Genomic DNA, 16,522 nt, shown 5'->3' with positions numbered 1-16,522 from the left:
ACATTACATCCAAAACTAATGATGTAATGTATGGTGATTAACATAACATAATAAAATTAAATTTAAAAAAAGTGTTGCTAGCTGTGAGCGTGTCATATATAGCTTTTATTATGTTGAGTTGTGTTCCTTCCATACCCAATTTGTTCAGTGTTTTTATCATGAGAGGATCTTGTACATTGTCAAATTATTTTTTTGCATCTATGGAGATGATAATATGATTTTTATACTTATTTTGTTAATGTAATGTATCACATTTATTGATTTGCATATTTTGAACCACTCTTGAGTCACAGGGATAAATTCCACCGGATCATGGTGTGTGATTCTTTTAAAGTGCTGGTTTAGTTTGCTAATATTTTTTTGACAGTTTTTTAATATATACACACCAAATGTGCTGGCCTGCAGTTTCCTTTTTTTGTGTAGTGTCCTTACCTGGTTTTGGTATCAGAGTAATGTGGGCCTCATAAAACGAGTTTGAGTGTGTTCCCTCCTCTTCCATTGTTTGGAAGAATTTGAGAAGGACTGATAGTAGTTCTTCTCTAAATGTTTGGTAGAATCATCCAGGAAGTCATCTGGTCTTGGGTTTCTTTTTGGGAGGTTTTTGATTACTAATTCAGTCTTTTTACTCATTATTGGTCTTTTCAGTTTTTTTATTTCTTTATGATTCAGTTTTTGTAGGTGGTATGTTTCTAGGAATTTATCCATTTCTTCTAGGTTGTCCAATTTGTTGGCATATAATTGTTCCTAGTCACCTCTGTGATCCTTTATATTTTTGTGGTATCAATTGTAACGTCTCCTTTTTCATTTCTGTTTTCAAGTTCTCTCTCCTTTCCTTAGTTTGTTTAGCTAAAGTTTTCCAATTTTATCTTTTCAAAAATGAGCTCTCAGAGTTTTATTGATCTTTTCTATTGTTTTGCTGTTCTATTTAATTTATTTCTGCTTTAATCTTTGTTATTTCTTTCTTTCTGCTAACTTTGGGCTTTGTTCTTCTTTGTCTAGTTCCTAGAGATGTAAGGTTAGGATGTTTTTTGAGATCTTTCTTTTTTCTTAATTTAGGCCTTAATTGCTATAAATTTCCCTTTTAGAACTGTCTTTGTAGGATCCCACAGGTTTTGGTATACTGTGTTTCCATTTTTGTTTGTTTCAAGACTGTTTTTTATTGCCCTTTTGATTTCTTCTTTGACCCATTAGTTGCTCAGTAGTATGTTGTTCAACTTATCTGTGAGTTTTCCAGCTTTGTTCCTATTATTGATTTCCAGTTTCATACCATTGTGACTGGAAAAGATACTTGGCATGATTTCAATCTTCTTAAATTTGCTAAGACTTGTTTTGTGACCTATAATATGATCTATCCTGGAGAATGTTCCTTGTATACTTGTGAAAAATGTGTATTCTGCTGATGTTGGATGAAATATTCTGTATTTGTCAAATGTTAGGTCCATTTGGTCAAAAATATGATACATGTCCAACATTTCCTTGTCGATTTTCAGTCTGAATGATCTATGCATTGTTGAAAGTGGGTATTAAAGTCCCTTACTATTATTGTACTGTTGTCTGTTTCTTCCTTCAGATATGTTAGTATTTGCTTAATATGTTTAGATGTTCCAATATTAGAGGCATAAGTATTTATGATTGTTATACCTTCTTAATGAATTGCCTCCTTTATCATTACATAATGGTCTTATTTGTGCCTTGTTACTATTTTGGTTTAAAGTCTATTTTGTCTAATATAAATATAGCTACTCCTGCTTTCTCTTGGTTTTCATTTGCATGGACTATCTCTTTCTATATCTTGACTTGGGGTTTATGTGTGTCCTTAAAGCTGAAAAGAGTAGCATATAGTTTGGTTTTGTTCCTTTTAGTCTATCCAGCTTAGTGGATAAACCAAAAAATCTTATATCTTTTGATTGGAGAATTCAGTACATTTATATTCAGAGTAACTATTGATAGATTAAGTACATACTAATGCCATATTATTATTTTCTGGCTGTTTTGTAGTTCCTTTGTTCCTTTCTTTTTCTCTTGCTGCCTTCCTTTGTGAAATGATAATTTCCATGGTGGATGCTTTGATTTCCTCTCTTCATCTTTTGTGAATCTACTATAGGTTTTTGCTGCGTTTTTACCACAAAATTTACTTGAGACATCTTATACTACACTTGATCTTAGCCAAAAGGCCGAGAAGCGATACTTGAGACATCTTATAGATAACAGTGTATTTTATAGGGATAACAACTTTCATTACATGCAAAAACTATACCTTTTCATTGCCTCTCTTTTGTTTTTGATGTCAGAAATTGCCTCTTTTTATATTGTGTACTCATTGGCAAATTATTACAGCTATAGGTTTTGTGGGGGTTTTGTTTGTTTGTTTTGGTTTTTGGTTTTTGGTTTTTTTTTTTAAGAGAAAGAGAAAGCATGTGAGCTGGAGTGAGGAGGTGGGGGAGGGGCAGAGAGAGAATCCCAAGCAGGCCCCACATCCAACGCAGAACCTGACACGGGGCTCAATCTATGACCTGAGCCAAAATCAAGAGTTGGGTGCTTAACTGACTGAGCCATCCAGACACCTCACAGCTACATAGTTATTTTTAATACTCTTGTTGTTCACCTTTTTTATTAGAGTTCAGTGATTAACACTCCACCACAGTATTAGAATAATTTAAATTTAACTATATCTTTATCTTTTAAACTACATTTAACTAATGTTTTCACATTAGTAATTAGTATCCTTTCATTTATCTTGAAGAACTCCTTTCAGCATTTCCAGTAAGGCGGGTCTAGTGGAGATAAATTTCCTTAGCTTTTATTTGTCTTGGAAAGTCTTTATCTCTCTTTCATTTCTGAAGGACAGCTTTGCCAGGTTAAGAATTCTTGGTTGACCTTTCAGCCCTTTGAGTATATCATCCCATTTTCTCCTGGTCCGCAAGGTTTCTGGCTGAGAAATTCACCAATAGCCTTCTGGGGGTTCCTTGTAAAGGGGTTCCCTTTTTTCTCTTGATGCTTTTAAGATTCTTTGTTTTTGGTATTTAACGGTTTTATTTATTTATTTTTTAAATATTTTATTTATTTATTTGAGAGAGAGAGAGAGAATGAGTGAGAGGGAGAGAGAATCTGAAGCAGACTCGGCACTGAGCACAGCCCAAAGTGGGGTTTGATCCCACAACCTCAAGATCATGACCTTGGTCGAAACCAAGAACTGGACGCTTAGCCGACTGAGCCACCCAGGAGCTCTGATTTTTGATAGTTTTATTATGTGTCTTAGAGGGAATCACTTTGATTCGATTTTGTTTGGTGACCTATGAGCTTTATGAACTTGGATATCTAAATTTCTCCCCAGATTGGTGATGTTTTCAGGCATTATTTCTTTAAATAAACTTTCTGCTCCCCCTTTCTCTCTTCTCTTTCTGGAACTTCAATAATTTACAAACTGTTTTTTTCTGATGGTTTCCCATAGATTACAAAGGCTTTCTTCATTTTTTTATTCTTATTTCTTTGATCTTTTCTGACTGGATAATTTTGAAGTCCCTGTCTTCAAGCTCACAGATTCTTTCATCTGCTTTTGATGCTTTTTATTACATTTTTCATTTCATGCATTGCATGCTTCAGCTTCAGAATTTCTGCTGGGTTTTTTTTTGTGATTTTTATCTCTTTGTTAAACTTCTCATTGTAATCTTATACTGTTTTCCTGATTTTGTTGAACTGTCTTTGTCTTCTTGTATCTTATTGAATTTCCTTAACATAATTATTTTGAATTATTTATCTGATAAGCTGCAGATTTTCGTGTGTTTGGGTTTGGTTACGGGAAGCTTACTGTGATCTCCTGGTGGTGCCATGTTAGCTTGCTTTTTCCTGCTCCTTCAAATTTTGCATTGCTAGCTTCCCGTCTGAAGTAGCACTCATCTCTTCCAGGCTTCACTGTCAACTCGAAGGCAGCGGGACTCCTCATTTTTTTGCTGCAGGAGTGTGCTGACACTTCTTCTCTGTAAACCTGGACTTCCACCAAGGCTCTCTCATATATGGGTAATTGTCTAAGTCAGTGTTCTCTGGGAGCTTCTGCACCACAGTCAAGAGGGGATGAGGCCAGTTCATGTGCTATTACCAGATCCACAGCTAGAACCAAGCTCTGTCTGTCTATTGCCTGATGCACTGGTCAGGGAGACTTCTCCTTGATCCCTTAGCAGGGTGCTGGATCCTACAATGACCTCAAAGACACCTTTGTTCATGGATGCCGAATTTTTGTTATTGGGGGGGACAAAAATGAGGGACATCTTTTGCCACCATGATGATGCTGATGTAACTCTTCTTATAAGCAAATTACGACCTTGCTTCCTCTGTATATCATGTCTGTGTGGCACAGAAGGAAACAGTCTATTCACATCACTTCAGCAAAGGCAAGCCTCATCTGTTAGTAAGTGTTAACTGAACCAATTGCAGTTGTACAAAACAGCAAGTTAGTTGATTAAAATTTCCATTTCTTTTCTGGTTGTTCTATGTTATGTTTATATCCCTATTCTGTTCTGTCTCCCATTTCCTTTCCTTGTTTTTTAAATTCTCAAGACAATTTTTAAAATTCACATTGGATTTGTTTATTTGGTTAAAGCCCATGGAAGGTTTGATTAGAATTTCTTAAATAGCAGGGCACCTGGGTGGCATAGTCAAAACGTCCGACTCTTGGTTTCGGCTCAGGTCATGAGCTCAGTGTGGTGGGCTCTGCGCTGAGCTCGAAGTGTGTTTGGGGTTCTTTCTCCCTCTCCCTCTGCTCCCCCCACTCATGCTTTCTCTCTCTCTCATACAAATAAATAAATCTTTTAAAAAATTTTCTTAAACGGCTAGTTAAAATTGCATCTCATTTCTATTTTCGCCCCCTGGTACAGGAAATGGTCTCAAACACCACAGGGTTAGATGGAAACACGTGGGCTTCGGCCCTCTAATTATTTACTGACCTTTCAAATGGATATTCATGAGATATTGGTTACATATTTATTCCAGGGTGAGGCTATAGAAGGTTGTTAGTACCACCTGGGCAGCTCCCCTGTGTCTGAGCCTGGTTTGGCTGTGATGGCTATTACAGTCGACGATCATCTCAGTCCTCTCCAAACCGTATTCACAGGGGGGCGTTCAGCCTTCCCAAAGAGAGGGTGCTTCCGTGGTCTGTCAAAGACATACAGAACATACTGTGTGCCAGTTTTTTGTTTTGTTTTGTTTTGTTTTTGCTTAAGACATTATCTTTATGAAGACAGCCGGTCCCTTTGTGTGCATTGTAGCAAGTTTGCAGACCTGATGTCGGGAAACTTGGACACCTAGTTTCTCTGGGCTCCTCTCAATTGCCTTCCAAATAAGAGTGTTGGGTAAAATTACCTTAAAAATTCTTGTCTGCTCTATTATTCCATCTGTCGGGCATATGGAGCTGTATGATAAATCTGTACAGAAAAAAAGGAGAAAACATACCAGTTACAAGGGAAATTCCAAGGAATTAGCCTATATCCTTTAGGTTAGTTAAAATATTACTCTGATTTATAAAAACTCCATGTGATTCAGAGCTAATACTTCAAAGATTTTTACAAAATCTTGGTGAATTGAATCAGTGAGTAATATAAACTACAGGATTCATGAAAGAAATGAGAACCTAATCAATCATTGCCATGTTGATCAAATCACTGTATAATTTTATTTACTTATTTTTAAAGGTTTAATTATTTATATATACAATAGAATATTACTCAGTGATCAAAAAAATGAAATGTCACTATTTGCAGTGACGTGGTTGGAACTGGACGGTATTATGCTAAGGGAAATAAGTCAGAGAAAGACGATTATCATATGATTTCACTCATGTGAAATTTAAGAACCAAAACAGAGGATCATAGGGAAGAGAGGGAAAAATAAAATAAGACAAAGAGGGAGACAAATCATAAAAGACTCTTAATTATAGGAAACAAATTGAAGGTTGCTGGAGGGCAGGGGGGTGGGGGGAAGGGATAATTGGGTGATGGGCATTAAGGAGGGCACTTGATGTAATGAGCACTGGGTGTGGTGTTCATTGTGTGCAACTGATGAATCACTGAACTCTACCTCTGAAACTAGTAATACACTATATGTTGATTAATTGAATTTAAATTAAAAAAACAAAGATTTATTTATTTATTTTAGAGAGAGAGAGAGCACAAGAACAGCAGGGGAGAGGGAGAGGGGAGAGAGAATCTCATGCAGACTCTTTGCCCAGTATGGAGCTCTGTGCAGCTTGATCTCACAACACTGAGATCACGACCTGAGCCAAAACCAAGAGTCGGACGCTCAACCGACTGAGCCACCCAGGTGACCCAAATCACTGTATGATTTTAAAAAATAATAAAATGTGAATGTTTATATGAAGGAAATGTAATGATGTCACCGCTGCAAACGCATTCCTCGATTTTATGTATATAATTCTCAAAAATCTGTAGTCTGATGCTACAAATACATAATGGAAAATTTCACCCAGAAAATAATTTTTATGGTTATGAATGCTCAATGTTTGCATGGAAGAGACGTTCACTTGTTGACTAAATTATGTTTATTGAGAAATAAGTAACAAAATAAATGATAAAAGAATGACACTACAGTCATGAAATAGCTGAGATGCTCAACAGTTAAACTGCTAAGACACCAGCTGAAAATCAGACAATGAGGAAGTAAAAGAGATGAGTTCTAATAAAGTGAAAACTTTACTATGGGGAGGTTGGGTGAGAGACGTTCATAGTTTGGTTTTGCAAAAGCTTTAGCTAAGGAAATTACAAAGATGAAGCCAGAATTTCAAGTCTAGAAAGAGACATTAGATACCTAGCTACATTGCACTATTTACTAGAGTGCCCTATTTATGCACAGATATTGGTTATTTTTTTTTACTGGATTAGATCTAGGACTTAATATTTGTGAGAGATTATTATGGCTTAAAAAATATTGTGGCTACATGAAATTATTTTTCTTGTTCTGAAGATTTTCTTATCAATTTAATTTTCTTTTACCTTCCTTCTTTTTCCTCTCTTTCTTGTTTAAGCTGCGGCACTGAGGTGAGACATAGGGCATAGAGAGAGTGCTGATTATTTTATAATAGTTTGAAATTTCTGTCTGCTGATTTTTGAAAAAATTTTATTTCATTATATTAATAAAAATTAAGGAATATTACAGAAAATAACTGTCAAGTTCTCACCAAATTATGTCAAGTTCTCACCAAAAAATGTTAAGTTCAAGGAAGTCAAAGAAAGGTGGAGGAACTGTTTTAAATTGCAGGATTCTAAAGAGTTCATGGCTAAATGCAGCATGTGATCCTGGATTTGATCTTGAACCTGTAGAAACTTTTTTTTTCTACAAATGGAATTATTGTAAAATTTGCCAACATGTGAATGGGTCCTGTGAATTAGATGGTTACCATATATCAGTGTTAATTTCATTATATAGATGGCGGTGCTGTGATTATATAGAACAGTGTCTTTGTATTTTAGGAAATATCCACCAAAATATTTAGAGTTACATTTGCAATTTATTCTCAATTAGTTCAGAAAAAAATTATATATGCATATGTGTGTGAGAGAGAGAGACAGAATGAGAAAACAAATGTATAAACTATTTACAGTTGGGGAAACCAAGCAAAAGGTATACAGGAATCTTTATACTAGTCTTTTAAGTTTTTAATAAGTTGGGTTTTTCTTTAAGTAAAAAAGCAACAAAAACGCTTTCTACAATATTCTCCACAGCTTTCAATTTTTTTGGTGAAAGAAAAGTCAAAATAAATTAGCAAAAGCTAAGAGTTATTCACTCAGCTTCTGTAAATATTCTTTGTAATTTGGGAAAATTAATTTTTGATTTGAATGATCTCATTTTGAATCACAACTTTTCAAGGCAGTTTTTGGCTTTTAGCTCTTGCGTCTTATAACGTATAAGATTTATGAATCCTTTTCAAAACAGTTTTGCAAAATAAAAATTCCTAATTTTGTGTTCTTTAAAATTTATTACCCCTAAAATTGTCCTAGTAAAGGGTCTTCTAAAACTTTAACAAAATATTAGACTTCTAGGTCATGACTAGAAGCTTGACAGAAATGTTGCTAAGCAAATGAGACATGGTCCATGAACTTACTTACAGAATATTTAAAAAATTCAACCTTAGGCTGAATTTAACTAGATTTTTATTGCATATGCATGCACATTAATGCTTTCATTTATTTTCATCTTACACTCTTAATAACACATGGAGTTTGAAGATGACATTTTTTCCTGTTCCTCTCCCCACCCCTCCCCGCGCCTCCCCACCATGACATTAGATTTTAGACATTAGATTGATCTCAGCTTCTCCCTATCCCAACACACTATCAGAATATAATCTTTCCTCGTGGAGTGACATAGTAAAGACAAAAATAAATAAGTAATTCAATTACAAATAAGAATTTCTTAGAAGAAAATCATCTTAAGTTTGAAATTTTATTCACACAGTTACAAAGTTAAACAATAAATCCCCAACAAAGTTAATTCCTTGCCAGTGTTATTTTCATCCAACTTGGAGTTCATTGAGCTTCTTGGATGTGTTTGATTAATGTTTTTCATCACATTTGGGAAACTTTTGACCATTATTGCTTCAAATATTCCTTTTCCTCTTCTCTCTTGCCTCTCTTTCTGGGATTCCCATTGTACACGTTTTGGGATGTGATTTTTTTTAAGGTTATAATTTAGAACAAGACACCTTTTAAGATACAAGATGGAGTATTCAGGCACAAATCTGTCAACATTTAACAAAAGACATTCTGTTTTCTGTAGGTGTTATCATATAATGGTTCATATTTTCTGTGGCTCCATTGTTAAATTTAAAATATAGAACTGAGAACATAAACTAAAATCATTCCGTTCATTTACTGTTAACAAAACATGTAAGAAATTGTACCCATGATACTTCAGACAGGATCTATTCCATAGTTAATGAGTTGTAGTTGGACTATGAATTTACTCAAAGAAAATGCCTTGATTTAAAATTAAGAGTTAGGGGCGCCTGGGAGGCTCAGTCAGTTAAGTATCTGCCTTCGGCTCAGGTCATGATCCTGGAGTCCCAGGATCGAGTCCCGCATCCGGCTTCCTGCTCAGCGGGGAGTCTGCTTCTCCCTCTGACCTTTCCCCTCTCGTACTTTCTCTCTCTCTCACACTTTCTCTCTCAAATAGATGAATAAAATCTTTAAAAAAAAATTAAGAGTTAAATTAGGGCACCTGGGTGGCTCAGTCAGTTAAGTACCTGACTTTTGATCTCAGCTCAGTTCTTGATCTCAGGGTCGTGAGTTCAGGCCCTGCATTCAGCTCCACACTGGGCGTGGAGCCTACTTGAAATAAAATAGAATAAAATTAAGAGTTAAAGAATCATTTATGTTTGCACCCAGAGATTTAGGAGCTTTCATTATTGCATACCAGATCATACCTTATAGTTCTCTTTTTTATTTTTATTCATATGATACAGCATATCAACAGAATAATAGAATCAAGCTTTGGAAAACTTAACTTTCAATGAAAACTTTGAATTTGAAATTAATAGGCTAATGATTTTTGAGCTCTTAAGACAATGGCATTGTGTGGCTTCTGCTGGACACTATTGATGCATGAAGAAAGAAAATGGCAGGCTCACGTTAATCTCAATTTTTACAGGGAAATGGGAGAATCGGAGAGCTTCTGTGCACATATAAAGAGATCCCTACCACCACACCCAAGGCTTAGCCTCAATTATCTTCATCTGAGGCAAAGAAAGCTCAAGGTCAGGCACAGGATTGCATTGTGAATGACAGACCTTCAGAAGACGCTTCATTCTCATCTGAGTTTTCTTACACCAAGGTCAAGGTGCTGATAGGGAAGGGATGGGGTTCTGAAACTTGAGATAGGCTGTCTGGCTAGAGTGTCCTGAGCTTTCCTGCCCATGGTCTCTTGTTGGGAGATAGACCCCCACCACGTTCCTCTTTATTTGAAGACCACAAAAGCCTTAAATGGGGCAGGCATTTTAAAAATAATGCATACCCTCCTTAAGATCTGCCTCTACCTCTCCTCTTGGACACCAGTCAGTATTTAGCATCAAATCTCAGTGTATCCTGACTGTGGATGCTCAGGACCTGCTGCAGGAGGAGAGGAAATATTTGCCAAAAAAGCAGCAGTGTCTGGTAATATGTACTAGCAGGAACCAGAAGCGTCTGCCTGGGAGTGGATCCCGGGGCTGCTGAATCAAAGGGTCAGAAGAGAAACTGAGGCAAGGAAGAGGTTGTCCCCATAGGGATACTCTGGTAACACAATAAACAGCACCCTGGCAAGGGACCCGGAAGACTGCTAACGCTCTGCTGGGATGGCTTTTAGAAGTTTGAAAAAGTGATGACCCTCATTAAATGGAGTAGAGATGCCAGAAATGCTGTGGCTGGGATCAGAGGGTCTAGCTCTTCTTAGCCCATAGATTTAACCTGTTGAAATGGTGGGGAGCATGTATTTCTTTATAGCAAGCACCAGAGTTGCTCTTAGGGAGAGAGCTGTCTCTAAGTGGAAGGTGAGCGATGGTGTGGGAAGAGGGCATGACTTAGCAGAAGCCAAGGAAACAGGGGCGCCTGGGTGGCTCCATCGGTTAAATGTCTGACTCTTGGTTTCAGCTCAGGTCATGATCTCAGGGTCCTGGGATCAAGCCCCGCATTGGGCTTGAGTCTGCTTGAGATTCTCTCTCTCCCTCTCCCTCTGCCCTTCCTGCTCATGATGTCTCTCTCTCTTTCTAAAATATATAAATAAAATATTGGAGAAAAAAAAAAGGAGACATGGAAACAGAAAAGATAGTCGAGCTTTCCGCCGGGGGGCGGGGGGAGTGGCTAACTACATTTGGTAGCTGAGCTGGTGGCTACCTCCTACCTGGTGGAGGACAGGAGGCCTCGCCATGAGACACTGCCGACAGCTGATAGTAAGCTGCTGTCAAAGGTACCCAATAAATCCCTCTGTCTTTCCAACCTGCCAATCACACGAATGTCTTGAGTGAGGTGGTGTTTAATGGATATCAAGGAAGAAATCTCAATAGCCCATCTGAGAAGAACACAGTTCCGAGCAGCTCAGCTCAGCGAGGCATTTCCTAAGATGAGTCATTGTAGTGGCTCCAAGAACTTGACAGTGGAGTTGACTAGAACATAAAGCACTCCTGGACTTTGCAGATCCCTGCAGTGGGAGGTGGGGCAGGGAATTTCAATTGTCTGTCACAGGGGGCTTTGAGCTCATCTCCCCTTCAGGAGTGGGTAGCCTCTGAATGAGATCTTGGTTCTACCAGTCTGGGGGTTCAGGGAATTGTTCCTCGAGAAATCAGTGTCTCACTGGTTCTTTTCTGAAGGATGGGTTTGGCTAGGTATGCAGTCCAGTATGACGGTAAAGGTGTACGTCAGGTTGCTGGAAGCTGAGGGATTTCACAGGGAGGAAGAAACTCATACCTAGTACACGTAGGTATGAGTTTAGCTAGGAGCTGTAGCCCGAAAATGGGAGAAAACCAAATACAAATGATAAGCTGACCATGGTTGGGCAGATCACTTCATTTTTTTCCCCCCATTTGTCTTCTGTAAAGAGAAAAATGTGTCAGGGAATGTGAGTTCAGCTTATAATTCTACACTTCTAGTAACTATTGTGTTTTGTAATCTAGCATGCAGACACATTTGCCCTACATCTACGTTATGAACTATTTATGTCCCTCCAAAATTCAAATATTGAAGTCCTAACCCCAAATATGATGGTATTTGGAGGTGGGGACTGTGAGGCATAATTAGGTTTAAATGAGGTCATGGGGAGTGGACCCACATGATGAGATTAGTGTCTCATAAGAAGAGGAAGAGAGGGGCGCCTGGGTGGCTCAGTTGTTAAGCGTCTGCCTTCGGCTCAGGTCATGATCCCGGGGTCCTGGGATCGAGCCCCGCAATGGGCGCCCTGCTCGGCGGGAAGCCTGCTTCTCCCTCTCCCACTGCCCCTGCTTGTGTTCCCTCTCTCGCTGTGTCTCTCTCTGTCAAATAAATAAAATCTTAAAAAAAAAAGAAAATATAAAAAAAAAGAAGAGGAAGAGAGAACAGAGTACTCTCTTTCTCTCTCTCTTCCTCCCCTTCTCCACCTCCTCATCTCTCCACTGTGTGTGAGGACACAGGGAGAAGGCAGCCATCTGCAAGCCAGGAAGAGAGCTCTCACTGGGAACTAAAACCTGACAGACGTTGATCTTGGACCTTCTAGCCTCTAGAACTGTGGAAAAATAAATCTCTGTTGTTTCAGTTGCCCAGTCTATGGTATTTTATTATAGCAGCGTGAGCTAAGACATCTACCTACCTCTTCTTTTTACTTCAGATGCGAAGACAAGTCTTCCATGCATTTTCCTATGGCCCACTGGGTTAAAAAGTAGATACTGGTCCCTCAGCGACATAAAAAAACTTGGTGATTAATAACCACTCCTTAGAAGCAGTATTGTGTAGAACGAGAACCCAGGATGTATAATCAGAAGTGACCCTGGCAAAACCATGATCTCTATAACCTCAGTTTGCTCATCTCTTTAATGGGAGAATAAGTACTTTTGCCTCACCCGATGTTTCTGCACAGTTAATTGCATTGTAAATGGGTAATACTAGATACATAACTCTGTTTATTATGACTTTTAAGAAACAGAAACACGCACAAATACAAGATTTTTACAAATGGACAAATGAGGTACATAAAGGTGAAATGGGGCGCCTGGGTGGCTCAGTCGGTTACGCATATGCCTTCAGCTCAGGTCATGATCCCAGAGTCCCAGGATCGAGCCTGAGTGGGGCTTTGCTCTCTGACCCTCCCCCCTCTTGTGCTCTCTCTCTCTCTCTCTCTCTCTCAAATAAAAAAATAAAATCTTAAAAAGAAGAGGTGAGTTAATTTTCCTCTCAGGATTAGATAACAAAAGAAAATTCCCAAGACCAATTCTATAGTTTTTGTCACTTACTTACTGTACTTGTTTGGATATCCGTCTTGCTTGGGCTGTGAATTTTTCTCTTTCACTGAGTTATTTCCTTTTCAGAAATAGGATTAATGTATCGAAATAAAGCATAAAACACACAGTCTCTTCATGATTGACTCAAACATAGCAATGAAAGAAACGGAGAAGTGACTCAGAGGAGAGATAAGAGGGGGGAGGAAATGAAGAGCGGCCGGGACAGTGCTGGTCAGGACTTCTTAGTTCTTTCAATGCGCATTGTTTAACTATCGGTTCTTGAACGTGAAAAAATAGTTAGCGATAATTTTCCCAAGAAGCAATAGTTAGAAGAATGTGGCATTCAATTTTCATTAAGAAATTGAGAGTACAAAAAGGCATATTCACACTCAGTCAAGCTGAGATGTCTCTAATACCCCAATGTGACTTGGAAAGTATCATGTCCTTGATTTTTCCCCACTGTGATGGCATCTTAGTGAGCGATCACTTCTCCCATGTATTCCCCACCCATTCCCACATTCCCGGAACACATTTTACCCTGAAATTCATCCCCACTTCAACTCTCCCTTACTCTTAATTACCAGCTATCATGGATAGTAGTCATTCTCAACTCAGCACGGTTTATTTATTTACCTTTGTCACAAAACTCAGGTGTAAATGAAAGGAGTATCTCTTACATAGCTTTATGCTAGTCCAGCTTTCTTATTATAGTCTTGAAAACCTACACATTTTCCTCTCCACTGGGGCTAACAGAAAGCGTTCTGGTTACTATATCTCATTGCTTATGTTAGTGAGATAGCAAAAAGAAATAATTGGTCTGGAGACAAACAGAACGTAGTAGACTTAAGAGATACTTTGTACAGTGTTATATTACAAATGCAAAATACATTGGACACAATGAAGCTCCAGCTTGAGTTATAAATTGATTCATAAGGTCACTAAAATGAATCATGACATATTTGCCAAAGTTCTTGGCAAGCAGATGTAAAGATTCTGTTAATCATTATCTAAGGTCATGAGCTGAGAAGAAAAAGCTGCAGCAATTGTCAGACTGTGTACAAAACTTTTCCAGCACGGAACACTGTTATATTTTCTCCCTTACAATGAAAAAGAGAAGCACCGGGCTTATGAAGCAAGTGTGCTTTGGCTTAAAAGGGTACAATGGATTACAGATGATGTTGTACCGGCTAGAGAGATATTTTGATTTCCACTGTTGCCAAATCTTTTCTTCCCAAGTATACAGGAAAGCTTCCTGCCTTAGGAAATAATGACCAGTGGAAAGCTAGTCTTGCCCTAATGGACAGGGGTAGGGAGGATGCATGGAAAGAAAGCTTACAAGGGTGGCCAGAAGGTGGGGCTTCTTTCCTGCATAACTGACTTGCTTTGTGACCCAATTAGACACTAAAACTTCCCCACAAAGAACAAGCCAAGTGACTCAATATGTCTTCCTGGTCAGGTACTAGGTCAAGAGGAGAGAATGAGCCACCATAACTTTCCCATGCGTTTTCAGTTATAGCCATCCTGAGGACTAAGTCTCAGGTCATGAAACGCCTTTATTTGAGGACCAGAATTAGGAGATTAGGGAAAGGGTAATTTCTCTTTGTCCTTTTGTCCAGACACCCAAATAAATAGGTCCTTCCTCCCTTTTCTGTACTTAGTATTGAAGTAAAGACTTTGATTCAGGCTTAGAGTTGGGGTAATGGAGAATTGATATAGGCTATCCGTAACATTTTCAAGCTAGTCAAGTTAGTTATACTTTCATTTTTGGAGGATACATCGTATCTTGCAGGTAATGGAAATCATCATATTTCATCTCTACTTGCCGAATGATTCAGTATGCTTACTATCACTGTTCAAAGGGGTTTTTGAATCAGGGGCAGCTTTTGCTATTTCTCTACTCTTCTGTTTTAGAGAATTTGCAATATAGGAAAGTTGGATGGAATGTCTAAATTCAGAGTGGTGGGTTGAAAATAAATACATATAAAAATCACCAACCAAGCACAGAGCACGGACATCTGTCTAAAGTCTTTGTTTTTACTATATACAATTGAGGTTTTTTTTTTTAATTCTAAAATTAAAACAAAATGATTGCACCCAGAAGAGCAGCCAGTTTAGTTTAGAAGGAAATGGGAAGAACTGCCAAGTCTGAATTTTATTTTTTTCAGTGTCCTAAGTCACAGAATTTCATCAACTCCTCATTTAACCTTGTATCAAAAGGGAGATAAGCTCTTGGACACGCAGGTTCATAGGGCTCTCCTGCATTATTATAGAACTATATTGTCTCAACACCATGAACTTTCTTTGAATCACATCCAAGCAGTTCACTGTCAGAATTCAGACATTCAGGGGTTGACAACAAAGTCCGTACATACTTTTCAGGGTGCATTCACATGATTCTTCACGGAATTGTACCAAAACAATGGGTTTTGGGATGGAAGCTACATTTTTAAAATAGAAACTGATGAAGAACACGGTGTCTTATATTTTGTCTATATCGTTAATGATTACTTTTTACATTGCATAGAGGGTTTTACAAATAATAAGAACAACATCAAAACAAAAATATCAAATTACAAGAACATCCTTTTAGGCTTCTCTGACTCCTTCGTCATGGACGCGGGTGGAGACTGAGAGGCTGCAATTCCTTGAAGGCCTGAAGTTTCTGCCTCCTCTTTTTAATGATCTCACTGTGTTAAACTTTGGTTCTTAGTTTTAGGAGGAAAATGATGAAATCTATTGAGCAACGAGTTTCTTCTCCTTCATCTTCTTCATCTCGTTCATCTGATCTCCTATGTCCTATAGGGCGGTTGACTTTGGTGAACCTCAAAACATGACGCCACCAAACCCACAGGGCTACTCCGTGTGACTGGGTTTAGAAAAGAGAAATGCTGTTTCCCTAAATGTTTCATCTTTTCCATAAACAAGACCCTGATTTTGTAGTAACCCTGATCTTTCCCCTGATTCTAAGACTTGCCCCATCATTAACTATTAGAGAGTCATTACAGAAGTTAATGACTCAAATAGGAGAGTTCCACAGTCGAAGGTTTGAATTCAAACTACCACAGTGAATAGCTCTGTGACTTTGGGCCAGCTTATTCAACCTCTCTGGAGCCTCTAAAATGGGGATATTAATATTTATCATAGGGTCACCGGGAAAATTAAGAGTTGCCTATACCTAACATACATAATTTTGTGTGCAACACTAGGGAAAGTTATTTTTTTCTCTGGGGTTCTCAGTTGTCTTTTCAAAAACAACTAAAATGATTTTGCTAACATACTATGAATTTTTGACTTATTGGGAAAACTTTGGGCTACTTTCCAGTTTTTCTGTAGATTATGATTCTATTATGTTAGAGAAGATTGTATTCATTAATTTAATCCAGAGACTTTGGCTTCTGCAATTAATAAGATCCATATATTTTTTTTAAGATTTTATTTATCTATTTGAGAGAAAAAGACAGAGCACACAAGCAAGGGAAGAGACAGCTGGAAAGGGAGAAGCAGACTCCCCGCTGAACAGGGAGGCTGATATGGGGCTCGATCCCAGGACGCTGAGATCATGACCTGAGCCGAAGA

General features: G+C 38.1%; 1 long non-coding RNA gene and 1 pseudogene across 1 annotated transcript in view; both read right to left on the bottom strand.

The window, feature by feature from the left end:
- Window positions 1-2,100: 2,100 nt before the first annotated feature.
- On the bottom strand, window positions 2,101-2,186 carry LOC112823758 (U2 spliceosomal RNA; annotated as a pseudogene).
- Window positions 2,187-5,029: 2,843 nt separating this feature from the next.
- The window catches only part of LOC141372792 (uncharacterized), a 57,703-nt gene continuing 46,210 nt past the window's right edge, over window positions 5,030-16,522 (bottom strand). Inside the window, exons 2-3 of the long non-coding RNA XR_012378206.1 lie at window positions 5,356-5,417; window positions 5,030-5,148 (exon numbers count right to left, since the gene is read on the bottom strand). This is a non-coding gene — a long non-coding RNA (uncharacterized lncRNA). The remainder of the gene's footprint in view (window positions 5,149-5,355; window positions 5,418-16,522) is intronic.

This window comes from Callorhinus ursinus, unplaced genomic scaffold (genome assembly GCF_003265705.2).
Source record: "Callorhinus ursinus isolate GAN/ISIS: 27379988/994484 unplaced genomic scaffold, GSC_fseal_2.0 scaffold5, whole genome shotgun sequence".
NCBI lineage: Eukaryota > Metazoa > Chordata > Mammalia > Carnivora > Otariidae > Callorhinus > Callorhinus ursinus.
This window is presented reverse-complemented; position numbering and strand designations above follow the sequence as displayed.